We start from the raw sequence: 14,806 nt of genomic DNA, 5'->3' as shown, positions 1-14,806 counted from the left end.
CAGCTTTTTGTGTTTTCATTTCAATGACAATGTTTGGGTCTAATTTTGTTCCACTTGGTTGTCATTCCCAAACTCCCCTAACTAAGTAGCATGTTGTAGTAGTCTACTTGTGTGTGCACGACTCTTTAGAAACTTTCCCTTTTGTACTGCCTTTTGTTCCTGAAGAAGGTCTTTAACTGAGAGCCATGCTAGGCTTAGTGAGACTCTGCTGACCCTGCCCCGCGGTCATGTAGGCTCTCCACAAGCTTGGTTATCTGTTCTTTGTGTGTTTTGATTAAAGAATGTTAGCTACCGCTCACTGCTCGTCTGCAGGCTTTATTTAAATGGAAAACTTCCACAACAGGTCCACCAACAACACAGATCTTTAAAATCTTTGAAAAAGCATGTTTTACATTGTGGACTTTCCTTTTCATGCACTCTTTTCTCAATCAGCTATCACACACTGGTACTGACAGAATCCAAGAAGGTGTACTCGTTTGGGTGTAATGAACAAGGGCAGCTGGGACGTGGAGAAGAGACTCAGGCATCAGTGCCACTACCTGTGCAACTGCCACATGGTAAATACATTTATCTGAACAGAAGAGTCGATTCAGTTTACAATTACACAAAAATAACAGTAACAATAAAATAATTTTATTATTAGAGTAATAATTAAGGTGTGTCACATCCAACTGTATAGATAGAGGTTATAAACCTGACAATGGCACACACATATATTCACTATGCAGCAATAAAAAGTGCTACTCAGAGGTACTGAGTCTTCTGAAACCAGTGAGGAGATGCACTGTTGGGCTTTGCACTTGCTGCAGGTGTAACACAGATGAGCCAATAGCCCAATAGATAATTGGGTAAAGCTTTAGTTTAAAATAATTAGTAATTCTGACTATAAGGGCTTGAATATAATCATAGACAAAATGTTTGGCCACGCATCAAATACTGGAAAACTTAAAATAATCTAAAAATAAATGTCATGAACTCACAGCAGGTTTTAGGTTTTCTGCTGTATGTTTTTAAAGTGCTGATGAAAAAATAATTTAAGCAAATAAAACTGGACCTGAATTTGATCCAAATAACCAAGGTAACCACAGTTAACAACAAAAAGGTTTATTGCCTAAATGTCACAAATTAAGCCTACTGTAAGAGCAAGTCGCTATAACTTATCTTTCTTTCTGGAATTGAAAAACCATCCCATACAGTACAGTTGACTCTTAGGTAGATAATTTCTCGTCTGTTGTTATTCTAGACATTTCTAACATCTATGCAGGAGGAAACACTTCATTTGCAACATGCACGCCTAATGAGGTACCAGCACAAATGCATACAGTGCAGTAAGGATACCTGTGGGAGGATGTAAACATGGCTTTACCAGTTATATCTACTTGTGAGGTCATGTGTCTAAACCAAACATGAACCTTTGCTTCTTTCACAGGGTGCTGATAACGAGTCAGGCAGTGGCACAAAGAACAAGGTGACAGAACACTCTATTGATAACATGATTGACAAATGGGTCTCTGCATATAATCCAAAGCTGTGGAAAAATCTAAAAGAGTAAGTCTAACACAAAAGCAGCTGTTATTGTTGTTGTATGTAACTGGTATGCTGCACAGCATGTACACTGTAGTCTTAGTGTTACTGACTAACCTCATGAACTCTTCACAGGGAAATTCACAGGATGCTCACATCTCCATCCTGTATGAATCAAAGCTTTCAAATCAAATCAAATCACTTTTATTGTCACATCACATGTGCAGGTACACTGGTACAGTACATGTGAGTGAAATTCTTGTGTGCGAGCTTCACAAGCAACAGAGGTGTGCAAAGTACAATAACATAAGAACAAGCAAATATAAGAAATGCTAAATCTGAGAATTATATGAATAAATATATGTACAATATAAGAGTGTATGCATATTACTGAATCTGTATACTAAATATGTATGTCTACGTGTGTGTATATATATGTGTGTGTGTGTGTGTGTGTGTGTGTGTGTGTGTACATATTTTACAAATTAAATAGAGTAAAAATAAAATAAATATATAAAATATACAGAGGTTTGTAGTTTGATATTGTGCAAAACAGAGGCATTTATATACAGTATGGAGTGCATAATGTTGAATTTCCAGTAGTGAAGGTGAGGTGTCTATGACGTGTTCAGCAGTCTGATGGCCTGGTGGAAAAAGCTGTCTCTCAGTCTGCTGGTACGGGACCGGATACTGCAGAACCTCCTTCCTGATGGAAGTAGTCTGAACAGTTTATGGCTGGGGTGACTGGAGTCCTTGATGATCCTCCCCGCTTTCCTCAGGCACCGCTTCCTGTAGATGTCTTGAAGGGAGGGAAGCTCACCTCCAATTATCCTTTCAGAACACCGCACTACTCTCTGGAGAGCTTTACGGTTGTAAGCGGTGCTGTTGCCGTACCAGGTGGTGATGCATCCAGTGAGGATGCTCTCAATGGCACAGCGATAGAAGGTCCTGAGGATGCGGGGGCTTTTTTGACAGGAGGTAAGAACACCATTTATGAGCATGATCATGACTTCTTTATATCTGTTGAATTTAACATTTGAATATACACATTTGTCATTTTCTTCATGTCAGCAAAGATAAACATTTCCAAACTTCACCAACGTACTCCAGTTTGGACTTGTCACTTGCACGGCGAGGTTTTGAGAAGCTGGTGATGCGAGATGTTGTTTTTGCAGAGGTATTGAACTGGAATGTGACTAACACACGTTTGTAACCTGATGAGTAATTAACTAAAAAAGTAAGAAGTGGACTTTAATTAAACCTTTAATTAATAACAAGTTGCATCAGCAGGCTGAGACTGCTGTTCTGCAGCTGCTTCCATCTGTTGATATGAACCCTGTGGGAGTGGAAGGATTGAGGATCTTCCTGCTTCTCAATGAACTTCTGCATACATGCATACAGAAATGCAGATGGCAACAGAGCAAAAAGCTTGCTGATGCAGTCGCTGTTACCATGCAACGACTCCCCAATGAAAGCGTCCAGATTTTAGGTACGGTGACACCTACTATTTTGCTTACTGGCTGTCCCGACTTTAGTGCAGTTCTCACATCAACATCATTCTATCCAACTCGAACAGTTCTCAAAGCAGTTAATGCATTTCTCATAACACAATCTCACCTATGCAAAAAACACTAAACTAACAACTAATTTAACAAATCTGAGGAATTAGTCCAAAACCTTGCTGAAGCTTTGCGATTTAGAGCTCATAATTATGTCACAACTCAATTATTATTTAATATAATTTAATTGTTTTTAAAGCAATTTTAAAGTCTGTTGTTCAGGCATATATTTAGGCAGACTTTAACAACTTTAAAATCTTCAGCACGTCTATTAAAAGTGTATTTATTGGATTAATCTATATTGTTTAAATGCATCAATGTATTAAATGATAGCATTTTATTCTAACGAACACTCTAGACTTCTTAATCCATGATATCAGCCAGTGAAGAGCTGACTGTAACTTTGTCATCCTCAGGGGAATGGTGGTCCTCACTGTCACCCTCCGACACGATCAGATATGTTCAGGTGTGGAAGACGGCCCTCTCGTGGATCCTGGAGTCTGCTTCTTGCAACTCTCAAGCCAGAAACGTACTGCTAATCCTCCAGCATATGTACTATGTCAGTATCAGAAATGATCAAAATTTAATTAAATGTATTACTGCTCAGCTTTTCAACAAAAAAAGTTGGATTTTCACACAGCCAGTATAACAAATACTACCACTTCTTGTTTTAAGACCAATGAGATAAACAAGAAAATCCCAGAAACAACTTTTTGCCTCGAGCTTAGCCAGATGTTTCTAAAGGAGGATCTCAAACGTTGGCGAACAAAGTCAAAACTCAAGGTGAGGTCAGCTGACAACAAGTACGTTGAACCTGCTAAGATGGCAGTCAACCCACCAAATGACTCATTCATGTTAAGACACTGTTAAGCTCACTAACTGTTTTTGTGGGTTGTTTCCTTTTTTTCCCAGAATGCAGATGATCTGCCTGTGATTCTTTGCAAGTACCCATTTGTGATGGATCTGAAATCAAAGAAGCTGGTTTTTGACATGAATTCTGCATTCACTCAGGTAACTTCACCACCCTGTTATAGGAAAACAATAGCAGAATTTGTAATTTTCCAGTCTGCATTAGTGTGTTTTAGTGATCACACTTTAAAGCTACACTATTCAGCAGTTTTATATAACAGACAAAACAACCATCTATAAAAAACAAAGGAGTCACAACAGAAAATAAACTAACAGAATACAATCATAAATCAGCAGCTGCCCTCAGTGCTGCAAAAGATTCCAACATTTTGTTGTTTTATTTGTTTTAGTTCTCTCAGCACTCTTTTCACTCACAGTTCAGGCAGGCGTCAGTTTCAGAACCTCAGAACAGAAGCAAGAGCCAGTCTAGCTCACTTTGTTCACCAGCTGCCTTATATACATCACAATTGAGAATTTAAATAGAGAATTTATTTGAAAATCATGATACTTTGTTTTGTCTTGCAGAATGAACAGCAGGCGCCTCCACAGATGGTTTTTGTTTTTCCTTACGGATGGATTCCCCAGTCAAAACCCAAATTTTTTAAACTGCACCTGCAGTGCGCATCACTTTTCGAAAGCACCTTCAGAGAGCTGGCAGCTGCTCCTCACAGCGACTTCAAAAAGCCACTTGTGGTGAATATTTGATTGATTTTCACCTGATGATTAATGCATAGCCATTCTTCTGCAACTGTTCTTTCCAGAAGCATCTCTAATATTTATATTTCTCAGGTCCATTTTGATGAGGATCCAAACATCAAAGATGTCTACAAACGAGACCTTTTTCACCACCTGTTTCTTAAAATGGTGTCAGAAGAATCTGGGATGTTCATGCTCAATGACTCCAAAACCCTGGCATGGTTTCCCTCCAATGTAAGGTTTTTAAAACTGAGCCCACCAACTGTATAAAATTGGTTAAAGGATTGAAATTTTAACAATAAGCAATAATGAACCAAAAATAAACCAAAGTGTTGTTAATGCAGGCAACAGAGGAGAGCAAGAGAAACTTCTTCCTGTTCGGACTACTGTGTGGCTTGGCCTTGTACAACCAGTGTATCATACACTTACCATTCCCACTGGTTCTGTTCAAGAAGCTACTCAGTTTAGAGCCGACACTGGAGGAGATGATCAGTAATCTGTCTCATTCTCAGGTTTTGCAGCTAAACTCATCTGATTTATAACTAATTTACAGATAATCTGGGATGGAATAGATGTTGACCTGGATCCTCAAACTCCTGGAAAGCCAGTGACAGGTCAAAATAAGTAAGCATATAAAACATGAAGTGTTTGTGAGGTTCATCTGCAGCACCTTTGTCTCTGTGAAATGTTTTCTAATTTAACATTTTCCCTACTAAACAGGAAGGAGTTTGTGGAGGCCTATGTGAATCATGCCTTCAACACATCAGTGGAGAGTCTGTTCCAGGAGTTCAAGCGAGGCTTCTTCCTGGTGTGTGACCAGGATTTGGTGAGGCTGTTTCGACCAGAGGAGCTGCAGGGAGTGCTGGTCGGCCAGGACGTGCATGACTGGGAAAAGTTTAAACAGGTACAGTCAGCCAAACAGACACAGGCTGTAGTTTCACAGCTGTCCTGTAGCACAATAACTGTGTACTGCATACTGCCAAAAGCATTCAGTCGGCTGCTTTAACACAAATATGAACTTGAGTCACATCTCAGTCTTAATCCAGACTTTTATATGATAGTATAATATAATAGTCAGCCCACCCTTCGCAGCTATAACTGCTTCAACTCTTCTGGGAAAGCGTTCCACAAGGTTTAGGTGTGTTTATCGGAATTTTTTGACTATTCTTCCAGAATTGCATTTGTGGTGTCAGACACTGATGTTGGAGGAGAAGGCCTGGCTCACAGTTGCTGCTCTAATTCATCCTAAAGATGTTCTGTCAGGGTGAGGTCAGGACTCTGTGCAGGCTAGTCCAGTTCTTCTACACCAAACTCACTCATCCATGTCTTTATGGACCTTGTTTTGTGCACTGGTGCCCAGCCATGTTGGAACAGAAAGTGGCCATCCCCAAACTGGAAGCATGAAATTGTCTTGATATGATGAAGCATTAAGAGTTCCTTTCATCTGCACTAAGGGGGCGAACCCAACTCCCGATAAACAGCCCCACAACAAAACCGCCCCTCCACCACACTTTACACTTGGCACAGTGCAGCCAGACAAGTACTTCTGGCAACCACCAAACCCTGACACATCCATCGGATTGCCAGTCAGAGAAGTGTGATTCGTCACTCCAGTAAACACATCTCCACTGCTTTAGAGTCCAGTGTTGAGATGCTTAAATCACTCCATCTGACGCTTTGCATTGTGTTTGTCAGTGTAAGGCTGGGATGCAGCTGCTCAGCCATGGAAACCAGTGAAGTTTGGACATCTGTAACAATAGCAGACTGCAGATATTGGTGACTTAAGTGCACTATGAGCCTTAGCATCAGCTGATTAGCTGTCATTTCCAATTACTTCCACTTTGTTATAATATCACTAACAGCTGACTATGGAATATTTAATAGCGAGGAAATTTCATGACTGGACTTGTTGCACTGGTGCATCCTATCACATTACCATGCTGGAATTCATTCAGTTCCTGAGAGCAACTCATCCTTTCACACATGTTTGTAGAAGTAGTCTGCATGCCTAGGTGCTTGATTTAATACACCTGTGTCCATGGAAGTGATTGGAACGCATTAATTTAATGATTTGGATGGGTTAGGGAATACTTTTGGCAATATAGTGTATATATGCCTGACTTTAAAAACTCTATTATAACAGTCATTTTCACTGTTTTCAGAACACAAGTTATGGTTGGAAATATCATGACCGCCACCCCACCATACAGATGTTTTGGGAGGTATTTGATGAACTAACTGAAGAGCAGAGGAAAGATTTCCTTCGTAAGTACTTGCTGAAGCCTCCATTATGATATGTTACTGAAATCACACTGTATCATATAAAACATTAGATTTTTCTTCACTTTACCAAGATATATTAGAGAGCAGCATTGTTCTGATTAATATACTGTAAAGCTGCTTTATGGTTGAGTTAGTCATCAAATGCAAAAGAGACACAACACCTCAAATTCTGACAGATGATTTTAAGTATAATGACAACGTAGTGACTCTCTTACTATAATTTGAATAGGTCAGTACCCGGCTTATTGCAGATCTGACGAATATACCTTAATAACAATATTTCAGTCAAATTAAAGATTCTTCATAGCCTGGTTAAGCCTTTTAAAAAAGGCATGTGTTTTTGCACTGGGCCCTGATTCTGTTTTTATCATGCTTGTTCAAAGTACAAAAACGTATGCCAAGGAAAGTGGGCCAAAATTCCTCCCAAAGCTATGTAAAGATTCATTACCAGTTATCACAAACACTTGACTGCAGTTCTTGCTGCCAGGATGCTTCCACCAGTTAATACATTTAGAGGTCAATTGCTTTTTCACATAGGGCCAGCTAGGCTTGAATATTTTTTTCCCTTAATGAATGAAATTATAAATTAACAATTGTGTTTTGTATTTACTTATTACACATAAATGTGACAAATATGCAAAAATACTTTTTCCTGTGATGTGATGATGATAAGATGTATGTAAAAGTTTTCAAATTCACTAAAAAGTTGTTAATTATTTGCTTAATGAGATATAATGAGATTTTTAGTATAAGCTAGCTTAGGTGAGCCAACCAAATGACCAAAAATGATGAGCAGTGCTATCTTCCTATAGAATTGTGAGAATTTTTTGGATATTGATGAGCTTTTTCACAATATACTGACATTGATAGCTGTCTAACTATCATTAATTAAGTAATATTATATTTTCTTTCCATTGTTGTTCTTCAGGGTTCCTGACTGGTTACAGAAGAGCTCCTATTCTTAGCATCGACCAGGTCAAGATGAAGGTTTTTGCTATGCAGAGCGGCACCTGTGATCAGCACTTCCCTGAGTCAGAGACATGTCACTCTAATCTGTATTTGCCTTTTTACTCAACTAAGGAGATCATGCGAGACAGACTGACAGAGGCCCTGCTAGCAGATACAGATTTCACACTGTGATGGTGGATCGTATGCAGCTCTAAAGGAGCGTGCACTGTGTCTGTGCTGAGGAGGAGGGATGGGATTTATTTTTACTCTGGGAACTCATCTTTTTTTTCCCCTGTGGTACCTCAGGATAATTTACACTGTGTGTTACAATAATATTACACTATAGCAAATGCAAAACATTCAACATCCCTACATAAGACAGCTGTGTAACAACATCAGCATCATAAGGCACTTTAGAATTATCTGACTTTTCTTAATATGTCATAATTTATCCAATAATTTAAGTTACTGCTGCATTATAATTCTTATGAATCAAATCTAATTTTTATGCTCAGACAAACATGAACAGGAGAATGTATTGCTTTATAACTACTATATTGCTATAAACATCTGACTATGTAATACAATCCAATAGAACACTTCTGTATTATTTATCACTTTATTCTTTGTGTTTTGTTTAATTCTGGTGGGGTTGAATTATTTCCAATAATAAATGTTTAACATATGTAACATTGGTTATTTGTTGGAACAATAAAAATGTGTATTTTACACTAAACTTTGCTTACCTGGTGTCAGTAAATCCCTAATTACTGCAGTCTGAGGTTTCCTTAACACGATTTGAAGAAGAAAGAGTACAGTAGTACAATAGAGTCACAAGTGATGAAAGCTGGGACATATATTTGAAAAAAAAAAAAAGTTTTTCATAGTATATGTTAAAAAAGCAAGCATAGTTTCTTCCAGCCAGACAGATGCTGTAGATAATAACAAATCATCACTTATTATGATCTAATCTAATCTAATAACTCTAGATCAGCCTACAAATGCAGCTGATCTGTAAAGTCAGCTTACACAAATATATAACCGCATATCATCTACAAAGAAACAAAGCTTTATTACATAAACTCGTTTGTGGCCAATATGAAGCATCTAACAGAAAGAGGTCGAATGCATATCCTTGAAGCACACCACAAATTTTCAAGTTTCTACACAATGAATTACCATGGGACAAGTAACCACAGTAAAATATCAGTGGCAGAGATATAAAGCGACTACTCTTTAAACAAAATGGAACAGAACAGTTCATGATTTGACCAAAGTGTGGATGTAAATCACTACGTTTATCTTCCAAACAGGAAGGAGTTTGTGGATGCCTACGTGAATCACGCCTTCAACACATCAGTGGAGAATGTGTTTCAGGAGTTCAGGCTTCTTCCTGGTGTGTGAGCGGGATTTGGTGAAACTCTTCAGGCCAAAGGAGCTGCAAGAAGTGATGGTGGGCAAAGACTTAAGTGATTGGGAAAAGCTGAAACAGATAAACAGCTGTTAGTGACACAAAGATGTAATTTGTCTGCAATTCTTTTATCACATCCCATTATTGTGAATGAGTTATCTTTGGTATATCTAACAGTCTCTTTCACTATGATTAGAACACACATTATGAAGGTGAATAAAGCGCAGACCATCTCACCATACAGATGTTTTGGGAGGTCTTTGTGAACTGACTAAAAACAAGAAGAAAGCTTTCCTTTGTAAGTACTGTATTTCATGTTAACGTGTAAAACAATAAGTGCGAATCTTATTCTTCAGTATGTCCAAAGAGTCACAACAAAGCAACGAATCACAGGGAGTTAATAAAGTAAAATATTGGGGTTTTATGACCTGAGTTTGATGGAAAAAGCATTTGACCAACAGCTGAGATGGTTGAGCACTAATGCCTGAATTGACAGACTGATTTCAGATGTTGTGCACAAAAATTAACACATAAAAAAACCCTCACAGAGTTTGACTTTTTTCCTCCTCTAGGGTTTGTGACAGGATTTGACCGCGTGCCTATTCTCAGTATGGACAAAATCAAGATGCAAGTCAAAGACACACACGTGCTTCTTAACCTTGGAGCTGCCGTCATATTCAACTAAGGAGATCGTGCAAACCAAACTCACAGTGGCCCTGAGCAACAATAAGTGGATCCTTAAGTGATCAACAATAAATGTTTTTGGGTTTTTTTACTGTACTGAACAGAAGACATAACATTGTAACACTGAAGGGGGCGGATAGAGAAATTTTCTTAGGGTGGCATAGAAATCAAATGTGGTGGCAAAATTACACATATTCAGGTGTTACATTCCATAATACGCATTATATATCATTAAAATAGATCAAATGCAGTAAGTGTACACATGTTTCATATAAATATACTTTGTAACTTTCTTATTTTCTTTAATCTACATGATTAAACATTTCAGTTACATAAAACATGCAATTTTTTCATTTTATGTACTGTATAGCCTATATAATAAATAAGTATGTATCCAGTAAGTATAAAATCCACAAAGCTACACAACATGGGGTGGTTCATTTCCAAACACAAGTCTAACGTCAGTTTCACACTTTTTTATTATTAGAAATAATTGAATTGTTACATGTTTAAATTTACACAAAATACCAGAAATCTACACTGTCATGAACACTTTTTTCACCAACATCTAAAAAACTATTAAAGATAAAAGGTGAGTGGATGGAATGACCACTATATTAAACAGTTTAAATATAACGTTTGAAAAGCACATGTCAACTGAAAGTGTAATGAAAGAAACAAAACCTTAAATGCATTCTTGGTGGATTTTAATTCACCTAATACGAGCAATCATCGCCAGTACGATTATTTGTGTTATTATGTACTCTGTGTGTTAATGTGTTGTATCATCTTTTTTAGGTTTCCTAGTCATTGTCAGTTATATTAAACACAAAATATAAAAAGTTTAAATTGGCCCTCATCTTCCAAGGTGGAGTGGCACCGTTCCCTCTATGGCTGGTTAAACTCTTAAAATTGTGCATTCATATCAGTGTAGACATGTGAAGAAAATACAGGCAGAACTAAGTAGATCCAGTTTTCATTCAAAAACATTGGTCCTCATTCAGTATGTGTATGGAAACATCATTATTCTGTGCAAACAAAAAACACGTGCACGCACAAAATTACAGAAAACCTGTGCAAACTTTGTCTGTGAAGGTTCTCAGTCATCCAGGTCATCGTAGTCAAAGGAGCTTGCAAAGAAAAGCGTCTGGACTTCTTTAAGTTACTTGAAGACGTTTCACCTCTCATCCGAGAAGCTTCTTCAGTTCTAAGGTCAAATGGTGGAGAGTCCCAGATATAAACCTAGTGGGAGTATCCCCCCACAGAGGGACAAAAGGACCCCCTGATGATCTTCTAATCGCCTGAGCCAAGGTGTGAAACTGGGTGTGGGTCCCAATCAGCCAGAGTTTCGGGTGTGTTCATTGTGAAACCTGGCCCCACCTTATCATGCGAATTCCTGAGGTCAGATGGCCCAGGATGTGAGTGGGCGTTAAGGCGTCTGGGAAGGGATCTCAAAACTGGATTATAGATGGCAGAGAGTTGGTGTCGTAAACCCCCGCCTCTGTTCAAAGATGGTCGCTCACAGTGGACATAGATGGCCTCTTTCACTCCTCTTTCAAACCATCTGTCCTCTCTGTCCAAAATGTGAACATTGGCATCCTCGAAAGAGTGTCCTTTGTCCTTAAGATGCAGATGGACTGCTGAGTCTTGTCCTGTGGAGGTGGCTCTTCTGTGTTGTGCCATGCGCTTGTGAAGTGGCTGTTTGGTCTCTCCAATGTAGAGGTCTGGGCATTCCTCGCTGCACTGTACAGCATACACCACATTGTTAAGTCTGTGTTTTGGCGTTTTGTCTTTCGGGTGAACCAGTTTTTGTCTGAGCGTGTTGCTGGGTCTGAAATGCACCGGGATGTCATGCTTGGAGAAAACTCTCCTAAGTTTTTCTGATACACCGGCTACATAGGGGATGACAATGTTGTTGCGTCTGTCCTTCTTATCCTCCCTCGCTGGTGTCTGGTCTTCTTTTCTGTGCCTCTTTGCTGACTTTAAGAACACCCATTTAGGATAGCCGCACGTTTTGAGTGCTTCCTTTACATGTGTGTGTTCCTTCTTTTTTCCTTCAGGCTTAGAGGGAACATGTTCTGCCCGGTGGTGTAGGGTCCTAATTACTCCAAGTTTGTGTTCCAAAGGGTGATGGGAGTCAAAGAGGAGGTACTGGTCCGTGTGTGTGGGCTTCCGGTAAACTTCGATGTTGAGTTTGCCGTTCTCTTCAATGTGCACAGCGCAGTCCAGGAAAGGCAAACAGTTGTCCTTTGTGTCTTCCCTGGTGAACTTGATGTTTTTATCCACAGCGTTAATGTGCGCAGTGAAGGATTCCACTTCTTGTGTCTTGATTTTGACCCAGGTGTCGTCCACATATCTGTACCAGTGGCTGGGTACTCTTCCTTTGAAAGAGCCAAGAGCCTTCCTTTCCACTTCCTCCATGTAAAGGTTGGCTACAATAGGTGACACGGGGGAGCCCATGGCAGTCAGTCAGGAGAAATGGGTTAAGAACTTTTCAGACAGGATTCTCACTGAACCTGAAAAGAGAGTATTAGCCAAAGGACTCAATTTTGCCATTTCTCCACAACAGTTGCCCATAGTGGACCTCATCACAGCCACAGAATCTGCCATACGGATTAATAAATTATCACAGACAGAAGCAGAGCAAATCAGGATGAAAGTCTCAGCCACGCTCTCCAGTGCCAAAGTCCCTCCATCCAACCTCACAATACAGGAAAAGAAGGCCGTCGCTTCCCTGAGCAAAGACCACAACATCACTGTGTTACCAGCTGATAAGGGAAGATGCACCGTGGTCCTAAACACTACAGATTACCATACAAAGATCACTACTCTCCTCAGTGACAACAATACCTACGAAGCCTTAAAGCGAGACCCCACAAGCAGCTACAAAAAGAAAGTTATAGCTTGCCTTCAAGACTTTGAAAAGGACAAAATTATTGACCGCCTTACATATCACCGCCTTTACCCAGGGGATGCCATACCCTGCATCTACGGACTTCCTAAAATCCACAAGGAAGCTGTCCCACTCAGACCCATAGTCAGTAGCATAAACTCAGCCACTTATAACATTGCTAAACACCTTGCTACCATCCTTGCTCCTCTTGTGGGGAACACCCCACACCACATCAAGAACTCCACCGACTTCACTGACAAGGTCCAGAAACTTACCCTGGACCCAGATGAAACCATGGTGTCCTTTGATGTAGTCTCTCTCTTCACTTGCATACCCACCACGGAGGCCGTGGAGACTGTCAGAAAACGACTACAAGAAGACAGCTCCTTGGAGGACAGGACCAACTTCACACCCGATCAGATTTGCACACTGTTAGACCTCTGCCTCACCACTACATATTTCAAATACAACGAAGGCTTTTACAGACAAAAACATGGCTGTGCCATGGGCTCCCCCGTGTCACCTATTGTAGCCAACCTTTACATGGAGGAAGTGGAAAGGAAGGCTCTTGGCTCTTTCAAAGGAAGAGTACCCAGCCACTGGTACAGATATGTGGACGACACCTGGGTCAAAATCAAGACACAAGAAGTGGAATCCTTCACTGCGCACATTAACGCTGTGGATAAAAACATCAAGTTCACCAGAGAAGACACAAAGGACAACTGTTTGCCTTTCCTGGACTGCGCTGTGCACATTGAAGAGAACGGCAAACTCAACATCGAAGTTTACCGGAAGCCCACACACACGGACCAGTACCTCCTCTTTGACTCCCATCACCCTTTGGAACACAAACTTGGAGTAATTAGGACCCTACACCACCGGGCAGAACATGTTCCCTCTAAGCCTGAAGGAAAAAAGAAGGAACACACACATGTAAAGGAAGCACTCAAAACGTGCGGCTATCCTAAATGGGTGTTCTTAAAGTCAGCAAAGAGGCACAGAAAAGAAGACCAGACACCAGCGAGGGAGGATAAGAAGGACAGACGCAACAACATTGTCATCCCCTATGTAGCCGGTGTATCAGAAAAACTTAGGAGAGTTTTCTCCAAGCATGACATCCCGGTGCATTTCAGACCCAGCAACACGCTCAGACAAAAACTGGTTCTCTCGAAAGACAAAACGCCAAAACACAGACTTAACAATGTGGTGTATGCTGTACAGTGCAGCGAGGAATGCCCAGACCTCTACATTGGAGAGACCAAACAGCCACTTCACAAGCGCATGGCACAACACAGAAGAGCCACCTCCACAGGACAAGACTCAGCAGTCCATCTGCATCTTAAGGACAAAGGACACTCTTTCGAGGATGCCAATGTTCACATTTTGGACAGAGAGGACAGATGGTTTGAAAGAGGAGTGAAAGAGGCCATCTATGTCCACTGTGAGCGACCATCTTTGAACAGAGGCGGGGGTTTACGACACCAACTCTCTGCCATCTATAATCCAGTTTTGAGATCCCTTCCCAGACGCCTTAACGCCCACTCACATCCTGGGCCATCTGACCTCAGGAATTCGCATGATAAGGTGGGGCCAGGTTTCACAATGAACACACCCGAAACTCTGGCTGATTGGGACCCACACCCAGTTTCACACCTTGGCTCAGGCGATTAGAGGATCATCAGGGGGTCCTTTTGTCCCTCTGTGGGGGGATACTCCCACTAGGTTTATATCTGGGACTCTCCACCATTTGACCTTAGAACTGAAGAAGCTTCTCGGATGAGAGGTGAAACGTCTTCAAGTAACTTAAAGAAGTCCAGACGCTTTTCTTTGCAAGCTCCTTTGACCCCTGTGCAAACTTTGTTCTTACCACTGTGTGTTTGTTAATGACTCTGGATCATC

At 40.4% G+C, this 14,806-nt stretch overlaps 1 pseudogene across 1 annotated transcript; it reads left to right on the top strand.

The window, feature by feature from the left end:
- Positions 1 to 323: 323 nt before the first annotated feature.
- Positions 324 to 8,552, top strand: LOC146384183 (E3 ISG15--protein ligase HERC5-like; annotated as a pseudogene). Its single transcript, XR_014800602.1, has 16 exons — positions 324 to 343; positions 433 to 557; positions 1,244 to 1,302; positions 1,430 to 1,548; positions 1,660 to 1,704; positions 2,581 to 2,701; positions 2,815 to 3,013; positions 3,500 to 3,642; positions 3,759 to 3,866; positions 3,996 to 4,094; positions 4,518 to 4,685; positions 4,782 to 4,922; positions 5,033 to 5,312; positions 5,409 to 5,592; positions 6,851 to 6,953; positions 7,900 to 8,552. The product of XR_014800602.1 is annotated as an E3 ISG15--protein ligase HERC5-like (transcript).
- Positions 8,553 to 14,806: the final 6,254 nt, after the last annotated feature.

The sequence above is a fragment of the Perissodus microlepis genome, chromosome 7 (genome assembly GCF_051167445.1).
Source record: "Perissodus microlepis isolate ML-2025 ecotype Zambia chromosome 7, ASM5116744v1, whole genome shotgun sequence".
In the NCBI taxonomy this organism is placed as follows: domain Eukaryota; kingdom Metazoa; phylum Chordata; class Actinopteri; order Cichliformes; family Cichlidae; genus Perissodus; species Perissodus microlepis.
This window is presented reverse-complemented; position numbering and strand designations above follow the sequence as displayed.